Here is a 20,894-nt window from a genome sequence, read left to right as displayed (position 1 = left end):
CTACGCATGAACTTTTTCCATGTGAAAGAACAGCTTATGCAAGCAATGCGCAGGCAAGAAAAAATTCCCTCCAGGTTCCAAAACTTGCAGTTTTACCCTGAACTCTCCCAGCATACCCTTCAAAAAAGAAGAAACCTGAGCTCTATAACCAAAGCTCTTAGGAACCACAACATCCCTTACAAATGGGGATTCCCTACAAAAAATTGTCATCACACACCATGACCAATCATTCAATGTTGATTCCGTGGACAAGGGCATCAATCTGCTGAAGGAATGGAAGATCCTTCCAGAGCCGAGCGAGGGCGACAAGACAACTACCCATAAATCTGCTCCCACTCCCGATTGGACGAACGTCACGCACAGGAACGCCAGATCGCATAAATAACTACAGTATTTTAGCAGGAGATTCTATACTCTCCCCTGGAGACCATGTTTGGTCCTAGGCAAGAACTTATGAACCTGAGCAGCATTTAGCTGCACCCGGGTATAACCCACTTACACTAGGTACTGTTGCCGAAAAGTTGGCCTGTTGTCTGTTGCACTTTTTATTTTTGGATTTACACAGCTGCTTGTTCACCTTCAAGAAGATGTTATTGTGAGATCTACGCTCAACTGACACTAGAAAAGTCCGAAGCTGGAAGAATCTTTTAAAGTTCGGGATGCAATTCCAGGGGCACAGTGAGTACGTTTGGTTCTGATTTATTCAAATGGTTCCTACTTTGGTCACAAGAGGGAGCTCTTGTCGCACTAATGGACAAGTTTACCCTTTTCATCGGTATAGTCTACTCCACTTTCTATGTGGTTAAGTATTTGTCTATAAACACTAGGGGCCTGAACCACCCTGTTAAGAGGAAGTCCTTATGGAGGGAAGCCTTGCTACATAAGAGTGACATCCTATGCGCACAGGAGACGCATTTTAGTAAGGAGTCCCCTCCGCAATGCACTCATAAAAACTTCCCTCACGTGTTCACAGCAAATGCGGACTCTAAATCCGCATTGGCATTCACCCTGCACACGGAATTAGCTGACCCCAGTGGTCACTACCTTGTTCTGGTATGCGATATCAACTCGGTGACTTACACCATTGTAAATGTTTACGCCCCAAATACTCACCAGATTAATTTTTTTCAACAAACTTGTGAATAAAATACAAACTCTCAAGAGGGGCCTTCTTTTGATGTGTGGTGATTTTAACGTTGTGCCAGTGAGTGAGTGAGAAACTTATATAGCGCAACACATGCAAACTGAATTGCCTCTGGGCGCTTAGTATTCATTCCCTAAGTAAACTTTTGCCCTCAGAAGAGATGGGTTTTGATTTTCCCTCTGAAGGCCAGGTAGTTCACCTCCAATCGGATGCTGGTTGGTAGAGCGTTCCATAGTCTAGGTCCTTGGACTGCAAATCTTGGTTCTCCTTTGGACTTGTCAAGCACATCCTTACAGGGATCTCTTCACAACGCGGAGTTATATGATGTGTGGAGATGCTTTCATTCAGGTGAAAGAGACTTTACGTTTTTTTCGGTTCCACACCAAACGTACACAAGGATCGACCTGTTTCTGACTGACCATAACACGTTAACTAGATCTATCTCAGCGTCTATTAATAACATAACCTGGTCTGATCATGCTTCTATAACCCTGTCTCTTGCTGACACTTTGTCTGCAAACTCAGCACCGGTGTGGAGGGCCAACTCATTCCTATTACAACAATCTGATGCTAAACGGGTTATTGAGACTCATCTCAAAGAATACTTTACTATAAATGATACACCTGATCACACCCTGTGGACTGTCCATAAGGCATATATACGGGGCATCCTTATGCAGTTAGGGGCCAGGGCGAAGAGGCAGTGTCAAAAAAAGATTAAGGATCTTACAGACGAAATTGCCTAATTGGACTCTGCGAATAAAAAAAAAGCATCACATTCGCTGACCAATCAACTTATACAATTGAGAAGTGATCTCAGACTCCTCCTTCTGAAAGACTTCGAGAAACATTCTAAAAGACTAAAAATGAATCATTATGCTCAAGGCAACAGGGCTGGAAAGTTGTAGCATACAACATTAACCACTTAAGACCCGGACCATTACGCAGGTAAAGGACCTGGCCAGTTTTTGCGATTCGGCACTGTGTCGCTTTAACTGACAATTGCACGGTCGTGCGATGTGGCTCCCAAACAAAATTGGCGTCCTTTTTTTCCCACAAATAGAGCTTTCTTTTGGTGGTATTTGGTCACCTCTGCGGTTTTTATTTTTTGCGCTATAAACAAAAAAAGAGCGACAATTTTGAAAAAAAAATCAATATTTTTTTTACGTTTTGCTATAATAAATACCCCCAAAAAAGATATAAAAAAAATTCTCAGTTTAGGCCGATACGTATTCTTGTACATATTTTTTGTAAAAAAAAATCACAATAAGTGTTTATCGATTGGTTTGCGCAAAATTTATAGTGTTTACAAAATAGGGGTTAGTTTTATTGCATTTTTATTAATATTTTTTTTTTTACTACTAATGGCGGCGATCAGCAATTTTTTTAATGACTGTGGCATTATGGCGGATACATCGGACAATTTTGACACATGTTTGGGACCATTGTCATTTTCACAGCAAAAAATGCTATAAAAATGCATTGTTTACTGTGAAAATGACAATTGCAGTTTGGGAGTTAACCACTAGGGGGCGCTGAAGGGGTTAAGTGTGACCTCATATGTGTTTCTAACTGTAGGGGGCGGGGCTGTATGTGTGATGTCATTGATCGCCTTTCCCTATATCAGGGAACAGATGATCAATGACAGTACCACAGTGAAGCTCCGGGGACCAATCACGGGACTTCTGCGGCGATCGGGTCCGCGGTTGGGCACTTAAAGAGGATGTACAGGTATGTGCTTGTGCCCAGCCGTGCCATTCTGCCAATGTATATGTGCAGGAGGCGGTCCTTAAGTGGTTAAGGGTCGCAGAGTCAAAACCAGAATCCCCTACATCCTGCATCCCTAGCATAAAACTAAAATGCATCATCCTCAGGATATAGCGGATGCCTTTAACCACTACTATGGCACCCTCTATAACTTAGAGGATAAGGACACACACCAGCCCACCACAGTGTTGATCAATGATTTTTTGAAAAAGGTGTCTCTACCACAATTGTCTCCACAACAAATTGAAACACTGAACTCGCCCTTTGGTATTGCAGAAATTAAAAAAACAATAGATTCCCTTTCAGCCAGCAAGTATCCAGGACCAGATGGCTTCATAGGGGAATACTATCAGACGTATAAACTCATTCTATCGCCGTATCTCGGCAAAGTGTTTAATGCAGCTGCTGCCTCTTCATCCTTCCCCTCAGAGATGCTTGATGCGCTGATTGTGACCTTGCCCAAGCCGGGGAAAATTTCTAACACTCCTGCTAATTTCAGGCCCATATCTTTATTGAACAATGACCTTAAATTATATGCAAAACTTATTGCCAACCGTCTGGTGGACATTATACCGATGTTGATTCATCTGGACGGGGGCCTTCTCTGCTCCTTGCTTTGAATGCGGAGAAGGCCTTTGATAGGGTCCACTGGGGGTACCTGGCACTGGTTCTTAAGAAGTTTGGGTTCACTGGACCTATCTTCACTGCAATAATGGCCCTCTACTCAACACCATCCGCAAGGGTTTTTACTTCAGGGGTACTATCCAAACCCTTTGTCACTACTAATAGAATCCGCCAGGGGTGCCCGCTCTCCCCTCTAATTTTCAACTTAATACTAGAACCCTTAGCCACATATATTAGGGCACACCAGAACATCAGGAGTTTCCCAACACCCAGATCAGATCATACTATCAGCCTCTTTGCAGATAATATTATTCTGATGCTCTCTGACCCCGAAGTTTCCCTGGCTTCGGTACAGGAAACACTTCAAATGTTTGGTAAAATATCGTACTACAAAGTTAATGAGAATAAGTCCTTTATATTAGGAGTAGGTATTAATACTCGTTTGAAAAATGCGCTTAGGTCACAGTTTCCATACGCTTGGAACGATGAGGGCATAAAATATTTGAGTATCACCTTGTCTACCCCATCAAGGGATCTTTTCGCAGCCAACTACACTCCATTCTTCTCCTCTCTTTCAGCTAAACTTCATGACTTAGCCAAAACTGAACTTTTATGGTCAGGCCGCTTAGCGGCCTTTAAAATGATAAACCTACCTCAACTGACATACTTGTTTAGGACTCTCCCCATTCCAGCCCCTAACTCCTTCTTCACTAAGACTCAGGCTCTAGTAAATACATTTCTATGGAAAGGAAAGAAGGCGAGGTGGGCCTTCAAAAAATCGATAACTTCAAGGGGGCGGAGGGAGTGGGAAATGTAGTGATTGAAGACTACCATATTGCCGCTGTCTTGGCACAACTGAGAACTTGGTTCCCCAAATCTCCCGCAACGTGAAGCTCAGGCCCCTCACGACAACCTCTATGACCTTTTTGTGTCGGCCTATTGGCTTGATACCTCTTCAATAGGAAAAATAAATTATACACATGTATTTGTATATACACGTGTGTATAAGGCAGATGATGGACTTTGAAGGAGTAGTATATTTAAAAATGGATATTTATTGAGAGAAATACAAAGTTAATAAAGAACAAAAATTACATAAAATAGTGCCATGAAAATAGCTTAAAATTGCAAACACATTGGCATGACAGACCACCTACTAACTAAAAATACAATTACAGAGGATCAACACAGAGTGGGAGACTTGCAGCCACTTGATTATAGGAATTGGAGACCCTTGAAGTGCGCAGGAGGTGAAATGTCACACGATGCTCAGCCCGACATGTTGCGCGTTGGGAAACACTTCTTCAGGAGCTTACAATGATTTCTACAGGGTAGTGATAATAATAAAAAACAAGTTTTATGATGAACAAAACAAACAATAAATAACCACAAAAACAGACATATCATTATGAAACTCTCATTTGTGCCTGTTTGATTAGCCCTAATGCCGCCCAGAAGATGGTCCAATAAAAACAGACTTGGGCCAGGGCAGAGTATAAAAAGAAAAAAGTTTAGAACAGGGGTAAAAGAGAGGAAATGCAGTTAATGGGATACATTTGGGATTTCTCAGGGGTAATGCTATTAGGGAAGGACCAGAGTGTCATCAAAATGCAGATGCAAGAAGTGGGTCATCCATGGTTGCCAGATTTTAGAGTACTACGCTAGAGTAGGACTACTTCTATTTTTAGAGTAAATCATAGTCTGGTTGACTCTACTCTGAAGAGATGAGAGTTTTTCTTAGGTCAGTTTTGCAGCCCTTGTGACTTGTAGAAAAAGTTCAAACTGGGTGAGAGATAGTACTGGGGGACAAGAGTTGAGAAGAGCTGAAAGTGAATCAGGGGATATAGCAATGGAGAGAAGGGTACAAATAAAGTGGAAATTTCTATACAAAAGGTATATGCAACAGGGCAAGACCACCAGGTCTGCAAATGTGTACCTAGGCCCCCACAGCCACTAAAGCAGTTAGAGGGGCAAGATGGAACAAATTTGTTAATCATCGTGGAGACCAAGTACCAATGAGTCAATACCTTATAGTTTCTAATGCAATAATAGTTTGTTTCTAATTCAATATTATTCTTTGATAAGGCTTTAGTTGCCTCCCAAACTGTGTATCAGTCAATGTCAGGAGACTCCAAGGTCACATTCCCACTTCAAAATGTATGTGGGGGGTTAGAGTTGGGTCCATCTAGTAGCTGCTGATACTGCTTATATATAAGGCCTGGGGAGTTTTATTTGAAGGTAGTGGAAATGTTCTGCGTTGGGCAGTCTATACTTTTTTTTTAACCCAATAATAATGAGGGTCTGAATACAGTTTTGCAATTTTAACATACTTTATCTTAGTAAAATTGTAAATATCTTTTCAGCTGCGTAATGTATCCAGGTGAATTATACCATGTTTTTTACAGGACAAATTGAGCCTTCGTTTGGTGGTTAATGAATTCTAAAAAAATATTATTTTTTAAAATGCGTCATTTTATTTCTTGCCATTACTACGACCCACCACCAAAGAACAACCCTTATTAAATTCTTCTACTAAATTCTTCTACTCAATTGCAGTGATACTGTATGTATGTATGTATGTATATTATGTATTTTAATTGTTGTTTGTAACTGTAAGTCCCAGAAACAGTAGTGTGCAATTCGAGATTTTCCTAGCTTGTGACGGAAAATATTAATTATATGAAGACAGGAGGCGAGTATCTTATGCATTATCTTTCTTTAATAATGCCCATAGCAGAAATACAGTAAACATTTATTGTAACTTAAAAAATTCAAAGAACTACCCTTCCCAGCAGTCCCTGGGCCAGTGTAGCCCCTCCCAGACCGTAGCCTATATAAGGGACTGTCTGAGGTAACCTATTCCTCTTTCTTCATGCGAATTAGTGTAAACAGGAACCGAAAGTCCAATTAGACATCTCCGCGGCTGCCGGGAACCTTCCGACCGGAACACAACATCCGAATCTGGAGGAAACGAAAGGACAAGGCCAACACGGACCAACTTCATCCGGACCAGCTTCATCCCAACGGGGACTATAGGAAACCCAAACCATTCGGAGCCGACCGGTCAGTTGTCCTCAGGAACATGGACCAACGGATTCAGTCAACGGCATCCCGACTCCGGATCTGGAACGCAGTAGGAACCTCCATCTGCGGTGAACTAAACCCATGGATCGAAACGGACAGCAATCCCAACGGGGATAGTGAAAACGAACTCCCGGGGCGTACCAGCCTCCGACTTGCAGGGTGCGTGGTTCATCAGTCTAGAACGAGAGAGAGACAACCTCGTGACAGGGTTGGGTTGGGAGGGAAGATACTCGCCTCCTGTCTTCATATAATTAATATTTTCCGTCACAAGCTAGGAAAATCTCGAATTATACATCAGACAGGAGGCTCATATCTTATGCAAGTTCAAAGCTATAACAATGCATATGACCAATAACAATCAAAATAATCCACAACACTGACATAGATATGTGTACCTCCTGTTCAAAGCGGGATTGGCGGAAAAGCGGTTGCTGACAACAGTCCGCCGCTATAGTAAGTCACAGAGGAAACCGGGAAGAGAGGATTAACGTAGGAAACGAGGAGTTGAAAGACTTGCGAAGATCGCAGCGAGGCTGTCAAGGACATATAAGTCTGTAGACAGCGGACCACATACAGTTGTGGATGTGCGGGAAAGAACGGGTAGAAAAACCGATCGAAGTACCGTCTGGTCCAACGCACGACGGAAAAAGACTTGAGTCTCTGAGGCGAGGAATGACGCCTGGATATGTCCAAAGCCTTGACGTCTGACCCACGATGATGGAAATCAGACACAAGAAGACAGTAAGCTCGAAAGACAGTAACCTCAAAACAGAGTGTCAACGTCCCCCAGCCCGAGAACATGATCATGACCTTGGAAAAATCCCAAGTGTGCTGGTACATTGGGCGATTTAAACTTAACGCCTTCAAAATTGACACACCAACGGATCCAAAGAGTCCGCCCGATAATTGGCTATTACAGACCCTGGCGCTTGAACGGGGTCGACCCTTCGTTGATCACACCAAGTAACCCAGAGTCCCCAGGTAGATCGAGATGCTGATCTAGTCCCGGGGCTCAGTCCAAGGCAGGGAATCCCTAGCTGTTCCCGAAAGGTCGTAGTCTGCGACCGGAACCCCGATACTAACCATGTGAGGAGAGGTAGGATGTGCTTCGTGAGTAGAGGGTGCAGATCCCCGTTCGGACCAGCGAGGAGGTGGGGGGAATGAGGAAACAACCTGGGGAGTTCCACCGTCATCCTCAGAAGGAGGGGAAACCATGGTTGCGTCGGCCACCACGGAGTGAACCGCACGACTGATGCCCTCCGGCTCGCTAAGTGAAGGAGGACCCTGAGGGTCACCGGGAACACATGGTGCGCCTCCGGATCCGGCCTCCGGTTGTAAGAGCGCGGAAACTGGTGGCTGATACGGGGAACGAACAGGTCCATAGAGAAGGATCCGCGAAGTGAGCGAGGATCAGGGACCCTGACCGGTGCGGTCGCCAATCGTTGGAATCGGTCAGGTTACGAGAATCCAATCTGCCACCCTATAGGGATAGTCTGTGGCATATCCCGCAATCGGGACGATGTTGCATTCCAGGCAGAAGTGCCCGAAGTCTTACTAGATCCGCTAGGATTCTGGATCAGGGGCCCACCAAGCGATCGACGTACCGGACTGCGGGTACGTTGTCCGAACGCAATAGCACACAGCAGATGGACGTGCGTGGCAACAGACTTCCGATGGCAAAAAAGGCTGTCAGGGGTGTACGTGTTGATGTGCAGCCGAGGGTTCTCTGCGGACCACGTCCTACCGGAGGACGAGGGACTGCACCGAGCACCCCAGCCGAGGCGGCTGGTATCCGACCCTATGACGAAATCCGGTGAGGAGTTGAAAATGTCTCGCCGTTCCGTTTGACGGCATGACGTAACCACTACCGTAGGTCCACCATGGCTTCACTTAGTTTGTATAGCGAAGCCCCTAGCGAAGATGTAGAGTCTCGAGTCTCTGGAGGGTTCGACAGTGAAGAGGGGCTGGAGAGTGGCCTGGATTGACACCGGGAACAGGCCGACTAAGCGAGTCAGTCCGCGTAAGGACACCCGCTGCTGCCCAGCATGATACTGATGTCTTTGCGGATGGCGGCTAATTGGGTATGGGTAGCCGAAGGATCGCTAGGTTGGTGTCCACCAAGAACCCCAAAAACTCTATCTCCTGAAATAGGGAGATAATAGGTGTTCATGATCTATGAGGAGTCCCAGATCGCGAAGCGATCCGACCATCCAGGAGGCGTGTTCGCTCGATAGGCGAGGGGAACCAGCCATTAGAAGTAGGTCGTTCAAGTAGATGTTCAACCTCACCCTTGTTCCACAGGGCAGTAAGTTGGTGAGATTTCTCAAGCTCCCACCGGACGAAAAACCGCCTTTCTTCTTCCTGATCGGGAAGATGTTGTTGAGGAAGTTCAAAGAGAGCGGGTCCATCTCTACTATCGGCTGTTTGGTCCAAGGTCTAGCAACCTGTTGTCCATTAGGACGGTGTTTAGGTTTGAAAAACCGAATGGGATGGTGAACCAGGTATACGCCTGGTAATATAACTCCATTTGTCCTACCGTCTTAAAGATATCATCAATTAGCGTGATCCCATTGTGCTAGGTCAACCGGCTTACAGAGGCGGTAGCCTGCTCACTAAGGCGTAGGGTTAGGTGATAGGTCCAGAGATCTAAGACCCAGTACTGTGAGGTCCCAAAGGCCCTCTCTATTCCCTTCCTGGAATACTGAATGATTATGGGATCCACCTCTGGAGTGAGCACCACCGTATTTGGTAATGGAAGGGTGAGTATTCCACCCTCAACTTGTCCGGTTAGCGTACCGATCGATCTCCGGGTCCAGCATTCGATCTATTGGATCACCTCAGGTAGAGGTGCCCAGTCACCGGAGTGTGGGTGGCCAATCACCTCCTGATCGAAAAATGGTACTCCACAAGAGTCCAATAAGGTTTTACCCTGGGACCTAGGGTTGGCGTCGTCATGGAGCGCCATGTGCCCACTGCTCACATAATCATCATCATTATCATCATCATTGTCATCCTCAGACTCAAAGGTGTTAGCCGCCTCGTACTCCGCGGACGACTCTGGAAGAGTCCACGAGGAGTCTGGCTCAGTCCGTCTAGCGGATCGCTGCCTCTGCATGTGCATCTCCCCGAGGCTCGGGGGTCGATTGGAGTCTGGGAAGGCAGTGGGTCGGCAGGCCCGGGAGGGTACTGCCTGGGGCATGTTATTTACTTCCCCTGCCGGGGAGTCCGTGGGTCGGCAGTCCTGGGAAGGTACTGCCTGGGGCATGTTATTTACTTCCCCTGCCGGGGAGTCAGAGGGTCGGCAGTCCTGGGAGGGTACTGCCTGGGGTATGTTATTTACTTCCCCTGTCGGGGAGTCAATGGGTCGGCAGTCCTGGGAGGGTACTGCCTGGGGCATGTTATTTACTTCCCCTGCCGGGGAGTCCGTGGGTCGGCAGTCCTGGGAAGGTACTGCCTGGGGCATGTTATTTACTTCCCCTGCCGGGGAGTCAGAGGGTCGGCAGTCCTGGGAGGGTACTGCCTGAGGCATGTTAATTACTTCCCCTGCCGGGGAGACGGAGGCCACATTAATGTGACGGCGCATACGGGACGCCATGCCCTACTCAGGGGCGTTATATCCTTGCCGGGAGATCCGGACATAGGGGTGCATGTGGGTTGGAACAACCGATGCCCTGGTAGTCTGGTCGGACCTACCGACCAGCTCAGGAACCAGTGCAGCACTGAGGTAGGTAGGGCCTTCCAGGGCTGCGTCCACCACTTCAGTGGCACCAGTAGAGAGTAAAGGATCTGTCGCTAGCCACAGGAGAAGAGTCAGCTGTCTGCGGACAGCACGGCCGTGCAGCACAGGAAGATACGGAAGTTATGTACTATAACTTGTATAGTAATTTCTATAATTCATTCAATTATTGTTATAATTTGTTTATTTATATATATATATATATATATATATGTATTTATTTATTCAATTATATATAAAGTATAGTTTAATAGTTTATATTTTAAAATTTGTTTATTATATATATTTATATATTTATTTATTTATTCAATCAAATAGATTGTATAAATTATTTATTTATAGACATCTATGTTCATTGATTTATTTATATTTATTTAATAAGTCAATAATTTATTCATTCGTATAATTATTTAAATTTATTATTTATTTACATGTATTAATATATTCATTATATGTAGAATAGACTACAGGGGAATAAATTCCCAGAACAAGAACTGATGTTAATGTAACTGAAGGTGAAGGAGTGACAGAAGCAGGGGAGGGGAGGAATTCCCCACCAGCTAGGTGTGAGTGACAGAAGTTAGATGAGGGGAGATATTCCCCACCACAAGGGGAGCTAGACGTGAGGCTCGGGGCCTAACGTGATTCGCATAGATCAGTGAGATCTACACAGAGTTCCAACCATACAGCCGCCCGCACCCTGGCGTGGCGGCGATGGGGAGAGACGGTCTAGCACACGGAGGATGGAGTCCCCAGGACAGGTCCGCAGCAATGGCGCCGTCGATTCGCGACAATAGCGTGATTGGTGTAGGGAGATCCTCACCGCCACGCCCCCCTCAGAGATGAGACGCTCTGAGGAGAAGGAGAAGAAGGGAGGTAGGAAAAAAGGCGCAGAGATGTTAAAATGGCGCCGTCCTACCTCCAGTCAGAAAACGAGCAGTGTGCAGAGCGCACCGGGGGGGAACAAAAGAAGCAAAGCAGCGGTATATTGTAAAATAAACAAATAAAGAAGCCCAATGACTGTAAGATGTACACATCAGAGGAAACCGCGTTCTCTACAAAACGGGTGGCACAGATAGCAAAGTGGGAAAAACATACAGCAAAAACTAAACGTTTATCATTTTTAGAAATATCAGTTGTGCTTCATAAGACAGAAGGTTGATAGAACAACACACAGATGAAGGTCTGAGGGGATCAGAGGGTATATACAGATACAGGTGGAAGTTGAAGGGAATAGCGGAGGAGGGAAAAACCTCCATAGCTGTAATAAAAGCCGGGGTGGGAGGGGGGGGGGGATCCCCAGCACCCTGTGGAAAGACGATGTGACATTAGGATCTACACAAATTAAAAAGGCTGCTGATAACCAAATAACAAGCAAGCCTACATAAAAATTATAAACATAGAGTAATGTACTTATCTGAGTTCTGGCTATGAGCAGAAAGAAAGAGGAATAGGTTACCTCAGACAGTCCCTTATATAGGCTACGGTCTGGGAGGGGCTACACTGGCCCAGGGACTGCTGGGAAGGGTAGTTCTTTGAATTTTTTAAGTTACAATAAATGTTTACTGTATTTCTGCTATGGGCATTATTAAAGAAAGATAATGCATAAGATATGAGCCTCCTGTCTGATGTATAATTTTCATTTTTTATACTACCTAAAACACACTGACAAAGGCACTAACTGACACTGATACTAAATAGAAAACCTTATTTTTAAATGCTACTCAAAGTACTCTGAACTTAACCTTTTGACCTCAGACTTGACTCTAACCCTGTCACTGATTCTGACACTGAACTAGATTAAATTTGGTTTGGCCATCAAGTTTTATTATGCAGTCCTATAATTTGTAGTTACCCCTGCTTAAGTGAATATTTTTGTGTTATATGTTTCATTTTATTGCAGTAAATTTTATATTTTCCAATGCTTGCCATTGTAAGTGCCTGTAAAAACATAACAACATATAACTTATCAATTTATCTAACTCTCTTGGCTATCTGAAACGATAGCAGTATGTCATACACCTAGGTTGCATATTTTGGCATATTAAGTGTCTTTCTCTTCTATCTCGTAAATGTAGGGTATACTATATGTGATACATAAACCTTTAGGGAAATTTATTCTAGGTACTAAATATAATATGAATTAAGAGCATAACTATGCTTGTTTTATTGTTGCAAACACGCATTTATCAGTACTATAAACATGGATAATCTGCAATATTAAAGAGGTCTCTCTAATATTATTTTCACATTCCTCAGTTAAATCCCTGGGTTACAGTCTCAGAAACACAGATTTGTATAAACTGACATTCCTCAGCCTAGTAATAAAAAATGGCTTACACTGGCAAATAGACCACACAAATGTACTTAACGGACAGACAAGGAAATGTGAAGGTATTTAATTTATGTAGAGGAACAATATTTTAGTCATATGCACGACCATGTTAGCATGTAATACATTATTATAAATCACATACAAGGACATGAAAGTTTGAGATGGATTCACAATAACTGAGCAGCTTAAGTAAGAATGACATAAAATAGTGTTTGAGGAATTATTGAGATGATAATGGCAATAATAATAATAATGATGATGATGATTTGTATAGTGTCATGAAAATATTTGTTTTAGGTATTACACTTGCCTGCTTTTCCATTGCAACCTCGGCTGTTCTCTATTGAGTATTGTTTAGCTTTTTTTTTAAACACAGTTTATATACCCTCTGTGGTTTTAAAGACTTTATTCAGGACATTTGGATGATGTACAACAATTTTAGGATACAGATGGCTATCTTGAATCTGTCTAAAGGTACCAAAAACAACTTGGCTGCTGTAAAATATTTTAATGAAAGACCATGGTACAAGAATAAAATATGTAAGGTGCTCTTGCACAATCACTAAGTGAAATCTAACTAAAATAGCTGCAAACTATAATATGCTAGTCCGTGGCATAAAAATAAATGTGTATTGAGAATGATGCTGAGCTATAAAATTAACTAAACTTAAACTAAAAATTAAAAAAATTATAAATATAAACTAAAAATTCAAAAAAAAATACAATAATATGTGACTGTATACAATAAAGTGACAAGTATATAAAAACATGTGGTGAAGTCCGATAAGTGTGTGTAGTCATATATGGGAATTATATCCCATCTACAAAAAATGAGAAAACTGTGCAAAATATGTGCAACCATATATCATCAAATTTCATATACTGTATAAACTTGCGTATAAGCCGTCTTTTTCAGCACCTTTTTTGTGCTGAAAAAGCCCCCCTCGGCTTATACTTGAGTCTTCCGCTGTGTCATGCAGTCAGTCAGTGGCCGTCCAGTGTAACAAAGCCCTGCCTCCTCCTCGCCCGTAATAGACGGAACACTGAACACTGACTCACTGCTGGGAAACTGAATCAGTGTTCTGTCTATCACAGACGAGGACGAGGAGGAGGCGGGGCTTTAGTACACTGGATGGCCGCCGACTGCAGTTAAAGGGGTTGTAAAGGTAAAAAAAAATCCCTAAATTGCTTCCTTTACCTTAGTGCAGTCCTCCTTCACTTACCTCATCCTTCGATTTTGCTTTTAAATGTCCTTTTTTCTTCGAGGAAATCCTCACTTTCTGTTCTTTGGTCTGTAACTACATGCAGTAATGGGAGGCTATCTCCCTGGTGTGGAGAAAGCCTCTTGAGGAGGGAGGGGCGAGCAGGAGGGTCAGGACGCTCTCTACTTTGCAGATAGAGAAAGGAGCTGTGTGTTAGTGGGCATCCTGTCACTCCTGCTTGCCCCCTCCCCCCTCAAGAGGCATTCTCCACACCAGGGAGACAGCCTCCCATTACTGTGTGTAGTTACAGACAGAAGAACAGGAAGTGAGTATTTCTCGGAAGAAATAAGGACATTTAACAGCAAAATCGAAGGATGAGGTAAGTGAAGGAGGACTGCACTAAGGTAAAGGAAGCTATTTAGGGAAAACAATTTTTACCTTTAAAACCCCTTTAAGACTGTCTGACACAGTGGATACAGCAGGAGATCAGGTACACGAGGCATGCAGCTGGGAACAGTGAGGCATGCATATGGGCACAGTGAGGCTGCAGATGGGCACAGTGAGGCACAGTGAGGCTGAAAATGGGCACAGTGAGGCTGCAAATGGGCACAGTTTGGCTGTAGATGGGCACATTGAGGCTTCAAATGGGCACAGTGAAGCTGCAGATGGGCATTGTTGACCCTCTTTTCCACTTGCAGTAGCTGCTGCATTTTCCACCCTAGGCTTATACTCGAGTCAATACATTTTCCCATTTTTTTGTGGTAAAATTAGGTGCCTCGGCTTATATCCGGGTTGGCTTATACTCAAGTATGTACGGTATATTTTAATTGTATCTTATAAATATATTACTAAACAAGTTCTTCAGGGAAATAAAAGAAGAAAGTCCACATAATAGCTAATTTTTTTTAAAGGACATCCACCAATTACTTGTAGTGCTTAGAATGGTGCAAACTCAGATATAATCAGTTTCCCAGTAACTGCCACCCTGCTTTAAGTTAACTCACCAGAAGATATGGGATCTAATTAATTAAAAGAAGGTCCAGAACATCAGGACTTCCACAACTTAGTTTTTCCTCCAGGTTCTCCAGCTGTCTACTCCTTTCTCTCCATTTTTCACCTCCAGATCTCACTCCATAAATCTCCAAAAGCTCAGTACAGCCTCGGTACCCAAAAAAGATAGACCAACAGGGGGCTCTCATTGCGTAAGACACGCTTATTTAAAACCACATTAAAAACACTTACATTAACCATATCTGTCACTCGGCGCTCAAGTAGGTCATGTTCAGCCTCTAAAGGGAGTGCCGCAGCTCCTTCTGCTCACCAAATAGGCAAAGTGCATCCCAGCTTGGATCCGGAAGTGGTATCACAGAGACTCTGCCCCAGTTCATTTCATCCAGTCATGACATTCTCAAGAAGTGATGAATCGATTGCTTCCTGAAGAGGTCGTGATTGAGTTAAACTATTTTGGGCGGAGTCTCTGTCACAGACCCTTAAGCTGACAACCATTCAGCAATTCTCTTTAGTTCTATTATGCCCAAAATAAGCCAGACGAGCATGCTAACTCTCTCACAATGCACATGTGCATTAGCGAACATTTGCAGATGCACGTACAGCCCTGAGTCTATATACTGGTCCACAACCTGTTCTGTGTCCATGACCATGCACTAGATCTTGGTGACGGTCTCTCAGTTAAATGAGCAGTTAAATCAGAAACTGCTTGAATGTGTCCTTCTGATTTAATTTTGGTTTTAATAACACCATAGACCCTTCTTTAGACCATTGCAATCACTGTTGTCATGCACTCTCTGCGTCCACTGCAGATTTGAAACATTTACTGCTTCACATTCCCTTTCAAACCATTGCCCCTCACACTGTCCTTACCTCTGAGCTGCCCTTTATTAAAATCCCAGACATGGTGGTGTCCCACGTTCCTTACCAAAACCACACTTTTAGATTTCTTTGAAGTCCAATGGGCAAATGGTCTTGATGATAACCTAAATTATTGGAATATTCATATTGTGCTGTGACTGACCCTAAGGGAATCCATTTGACGGCCTAATTATATTGTATATCTTCCTTTGTCAGCAATACATACAAAGAATTACAAAAGGTCACCCAAGCCTATAAATGCCAACTTCGTTGTGACTCATCTTAGACTAAAAAGGCATTGGCTTTAGTTGAAAAATTGGTCCCTCCCTCCTTTAATGTAAACTTGGGGTTTGCCCTGATGTTTGTGGCACTTTTCAACTTTTTTGCACAATAAAAACTAACATTCAAAGGCTCAAAAACAATTGCACTTTTCCTCCAAAAATGTCACACAAACTGATTGCAAAAGCTCCATGTGAGTTGGAAAAAACATATAGGGACAGTTTAAGGCCAGGTGAACCATTTTTTACTCTTAAACTCTCTTATTGAAAAGGATGCTTAGGGACAAAAAGTAATCAAGAATGGTATATATGGTATATATTTTCTGTCTCAGCAGTGGAATCAGCTCTCCTGAGTTTAAGGAACTTGGCATTACCCAGCCCTTCCTGCTGCAGACCTGCAAATGAAGGATTGGGTGTTGCTGAATAACACTTTAAATGCCAAAATAGGACAAATTGACAAAAATTGGACAACCAACAGGGGTGTCTCTTGTGGACAGGCCAGACACTTAGGGCCAAATCCACAAAGCAGATGCGCCGACTTAACTCGAGATTTCTAATTTTACTCCGCGCATATCTTTGCGCCCGATCCTCAAAACGAGATACGCCTTAAAATCCGGATTTTCCGTCCTACCTAAAATAATTACACCGGCGCATCCTCGGACGCAAATTACGCTAGTCACGCCGCTGTTTTTGATAGGCAAAGATGCAAATGAGGGAGATAGGGCGATCCACATAATTAAGTGTGTGCGCCGTAGATTACTCCCTGTGCGCACCTGTTAGTTTCCCTGCGCAAATTTACACGTTATAAAAGCAGCCCTAATTTTACACATGCTGTGTAAAGGTCTGCTGAAGCAACAGCATTGAGGAAGAGCTGAGCACACATATTTGCTGGACTTCAATCTGTCTGCCAACATGCCCGGGCCATCCATGATCCTATCGGCACTCGCTACTTTAGAGGCGCAAAGAAGGAGGAGGGCACAGAGGAGGAGGGCACAGGAGAGGGTATACCGCCCACGCCGAGATCTCTTTGGCATGCCTGCTTCTGAGGTCTATGGCAACTTCCGTTTTAACCAGGAAGCCATCCTTGAATTAACCCGAATCCTGCAGGATGATCTCACCACCCCAACCCAACGATCCCATGCCCTGCCACCTCTCATCAAAGTAATGGCAACACTCCATTTCCTTGCCACTGGGTCTTTCTAACGCACATGTGGAGGTCTGGCTGGGATGGCACAATCCTCCATGAGCAGGTGTGTCCATCAAGTAGTCCCTGCAATACTGAGACGCATGGCCAATCAATTTCAAAAACCCACCCAGGAGGACCAGCGATTGCAAACCATGACGGACTTTTACCACATTGCCCGATTCCCACGGACCATCGGGGCCATTGATTGTACCCATGTGGCACTACAGCCCCCCCATGAGACAGAGCACCTGTTCCAGAATCGGAAGCCCTGGCATTCCATAAATGTCCAGGTAATCGTAGATGCCCATGGCCTCATCTGGCACGTCTGTGCAAAATTCCCTGGATCCTGCCATGACAGCTATATATTCCGGCAGACCAAAATCTCCAGAGATTTGGAACTGAACATGTATGGAGACAGCTGGCTGATTGGTGAGTGACATGGGTGTCAGGTATGTCCCCCCCCATGATGCAGACATCACGAGGGGCACATGCATGACTAACATCCTCCTGTCTTTTCCCTTCCAGGTGACTCTGGATATGCCCTGGGACCACATATGATGACCCCATTCAGGAACCCCCAAACCCCAGGAGAGCAATGCTACAACGAGGCTCACATACGCACCCGGGCAGTTGTGGAACGCACATTTGGGCTGCTGAAGTCCCGCTTCAGATGCCTGGATAAGTCTGGGGGTACATTGTTGTATTCCCCAGACTTTGTGTGCCAGATCATCGGTGCATGTTGTATTCTGCACAACTTTGCCATGAGAAGGGGACTGGAGATTGACATACGTGCTGACCTGACCCCCAACCCAGGCAATCCCCCCCTAACCCACTCTACCCGGTCTGCTGAGGGCACAGCAGCCAGGAGACGCCTCGCAGAAGGCATCTTTTCACAGTAAACGCACATGAATAATGTCACAATGAGAATGTTTTTTTCACAGTAAACGCACATGAATAATGTCACAATGAGAATGTTTCTTTTTTACAGTAAACGCATATTAATTATGTCACAATGAGAATGTTTCTTTTCACAGTAAACGCACATGAATAATGTCACAATGAGAATGCATGAATGCACACCACTGTGGTCCCTAGCACAGACACATCACATGCACATCGAATTGGATTAGATCCAAGTACCCCCCCCCCCCTTTGGTACTTGGGAGCAGTAACGCCATGCCACGGCTCCAATTATGTCACTGTGCATTCATACACCATTCAGGAACCTGGGATCACTTCTCCCTGGTCCTGGGGATCCCTTCTCCACCAAAACTGAGGGTGACACCCTTATTTTATCAGGAATGCCACCCCCCCACATTCACACATCATTCACACACATAAACCAAATCATAAGTACAGTATAATAAACAAAATCAACAAAAAAAATTGAAAAATAAATCAAATCAAAAGTACCCCTGCAAATTAATTCCGGCCGCGAGTGCTCCGTCTGGGCTGCCCAAGGGCACGGCCACGGGCACGGCCAACTGGAGGATCTTCACGGGGGGGGGGGGTGTTAGCAGGGGAGAGAGTATCTTCATGGGGGGGTGAGTGAGCAGGGGAAGGAGGAGCTTCCCCTGGTGTCTGTCCTCCTGCTGGCCTGCCCTCCAAGGCCACTGCTATCCTGTTCAGACAGCCAGTGATGGCAGCTGTATTGGCCTGGCCAGCCCGGTTATTGTCCTGCACAGCCCGGGTATTGTCCTGCACAGCCTGGGTCAGGGCAGTCACCTCCTGGGCCACGCCTGTTGTGGCGGTCTTCAGGTCCCACAAACATGTGATGACCCCCAAAGAGTTTGTGGCCACATCACCGAGTGACTCCCTCATTGCACCCAGGCTGTGCTCCATCTTGGTAAGAGTTTTTTTAATCTCACCCAGAGTGCGGGTCTGCCGGGCATTGTCCTTCTGCAGACTGGCCGGCAGACGCTCAAACACCCCCCTGGTCTCCTGGGTTGCCATCCTGCCTGCCCCTGAGGCTTTTGGCTCTGGAGGAGGGGGAGAGTGACCCTTGTGGTTTGCAGCCTGTTGGGGGAGGAGTGGGAGGGGCTACCCCTGATGGTGGCCTGGCTGCTGCCAGCCTCTGGGGTAGCCTCTGGGGTAGGCTCTGGGGTAGCCTCAAGGGTATCCTCAAATGTCATTAGATCAGAGGCCAGAAGGATTTCCCTGCCAAGCTGCAGATCTTCTTCTTCCACCCCCTCATCCTCCTCCCCCTCATCCTCCTCATGAGGGGAGGTTTGGCCACTCCCCTGGGGACTCCTCAGCAGCCTCCTGTCCTTGGGGTGGTGCAGCAGCCTGGCCTGATGGCCCAGCATCCTCCTGGCCTGATGGGCCAGCAATCTCCTGGTCATCTGTGGAGGACACCAAACAATCACAGGTTTGAGGATCCACACACTTGGCACATCTTCCCTTCCCCCACCCACACATGCTAATCACCAGATAGAAAAACAAAAAACTTACCTGGCCTCACAGGAACATCAGAGTCAAAGCCACGCAGGCCCACCACCTGCTCTGGCTGGAAACACCAGGCCACTGCCCATTCCTCCTCAGTCAGCCGGATGGGGCATGGTCCCCCTCCTCCAGTGCCCCTCCTATGGGCAGTGAGCTTTGCCACCTTATTGCGGACCACGCTCCTCAGATCATTGATCTTTTTCTGGATGCCAGCGGGGGGTCCTCGTCTCCCCCACCGCCGCATTTATCTGATCTGTAATTTTTTGGTATATCTTCTTCCTTTGGGCCAGGGAGGTGTTCCGGCTCTCAGGCCCATGCAAATATCGCCCATATTGGATGATATACCTGGCAATGATTTGCTTCTCCACATGTGTAAAATTAAGCTTCCTGCGCTTGGGTGCCATCACAGACACCACTCAGCAACAAGAAAACTCACAGGACAAACAAACAAAAATACACACACAACAAACAAACAAAAATCAAAACACACAAGCAGACAGCTACTACAAAGTCAAAAACAAACAGACAAAAAACAAACACAAAATCCAAGCAGAAAAAAAAAAAACACTTAGCAGAAACAATCAAACAAAAAATACACTTATCAGAAACAAACAACAACTACAATCTAATACTCCTCCAAAACTTCTCTATCACACACAACTCACCAAAAAACACTGACAAACGTTCAGAGCAGAAGCAACTTGCTCTAGAAAGGGAACACAGGGAAATACTTTTGCAAGGGAAGTGTGTTTGACTGGGGCTATTTACACACAGAGCGATCCTCAAACTAAGTATGCTTGGCCTTTTACCTATCTCACTGATTGCGCCGAGCAAAGTTCTGCACGTGTCCAGTGAGCAGCAGACTCGTGCGCGCATGCGCAGAACGGCCGGCCCTTCATTTCCATGGGGTCATGGCTCATTACAATGAAGCACGCCCACTTCCTTCCCACTTGCAATAACCCCGCCTTACGCCTCGGAATTTAAGTTACGTAAGCGATATTTTGTGCGCAAATGCGCTGTGGATACGGCACTTACGACACCAACTTAGGGCGCCGTAACTTAAATGACATAAGTTTTGAAAAACTTAATTTCCGCCGCTGGCTGTGGATTTGGCCCTTAGTTATTACATGACACGCCACTTTCATTCAAGAGATACAAGAATTGCCTTCTCAAACATGCTGCAAAAACTTCCATTCTTGCTATTTGGGAAAAAACACCCACCTAGCG

Source organism: Rana temporaria, chromosome 1, assembly GCF_905171775.1.
Source record: "Rana temporaria chromosome 1, aRanTem1.1, whole genome shotgun sequence".
Taxonomy (NCBI): Eukaryota; Metazoa; Chordata; class Amphibia; order Anura; family Ranidae; genus Rana; species Rana temporaria.
Note: the sequence above shows the minus strand (reverse complement) of the source record.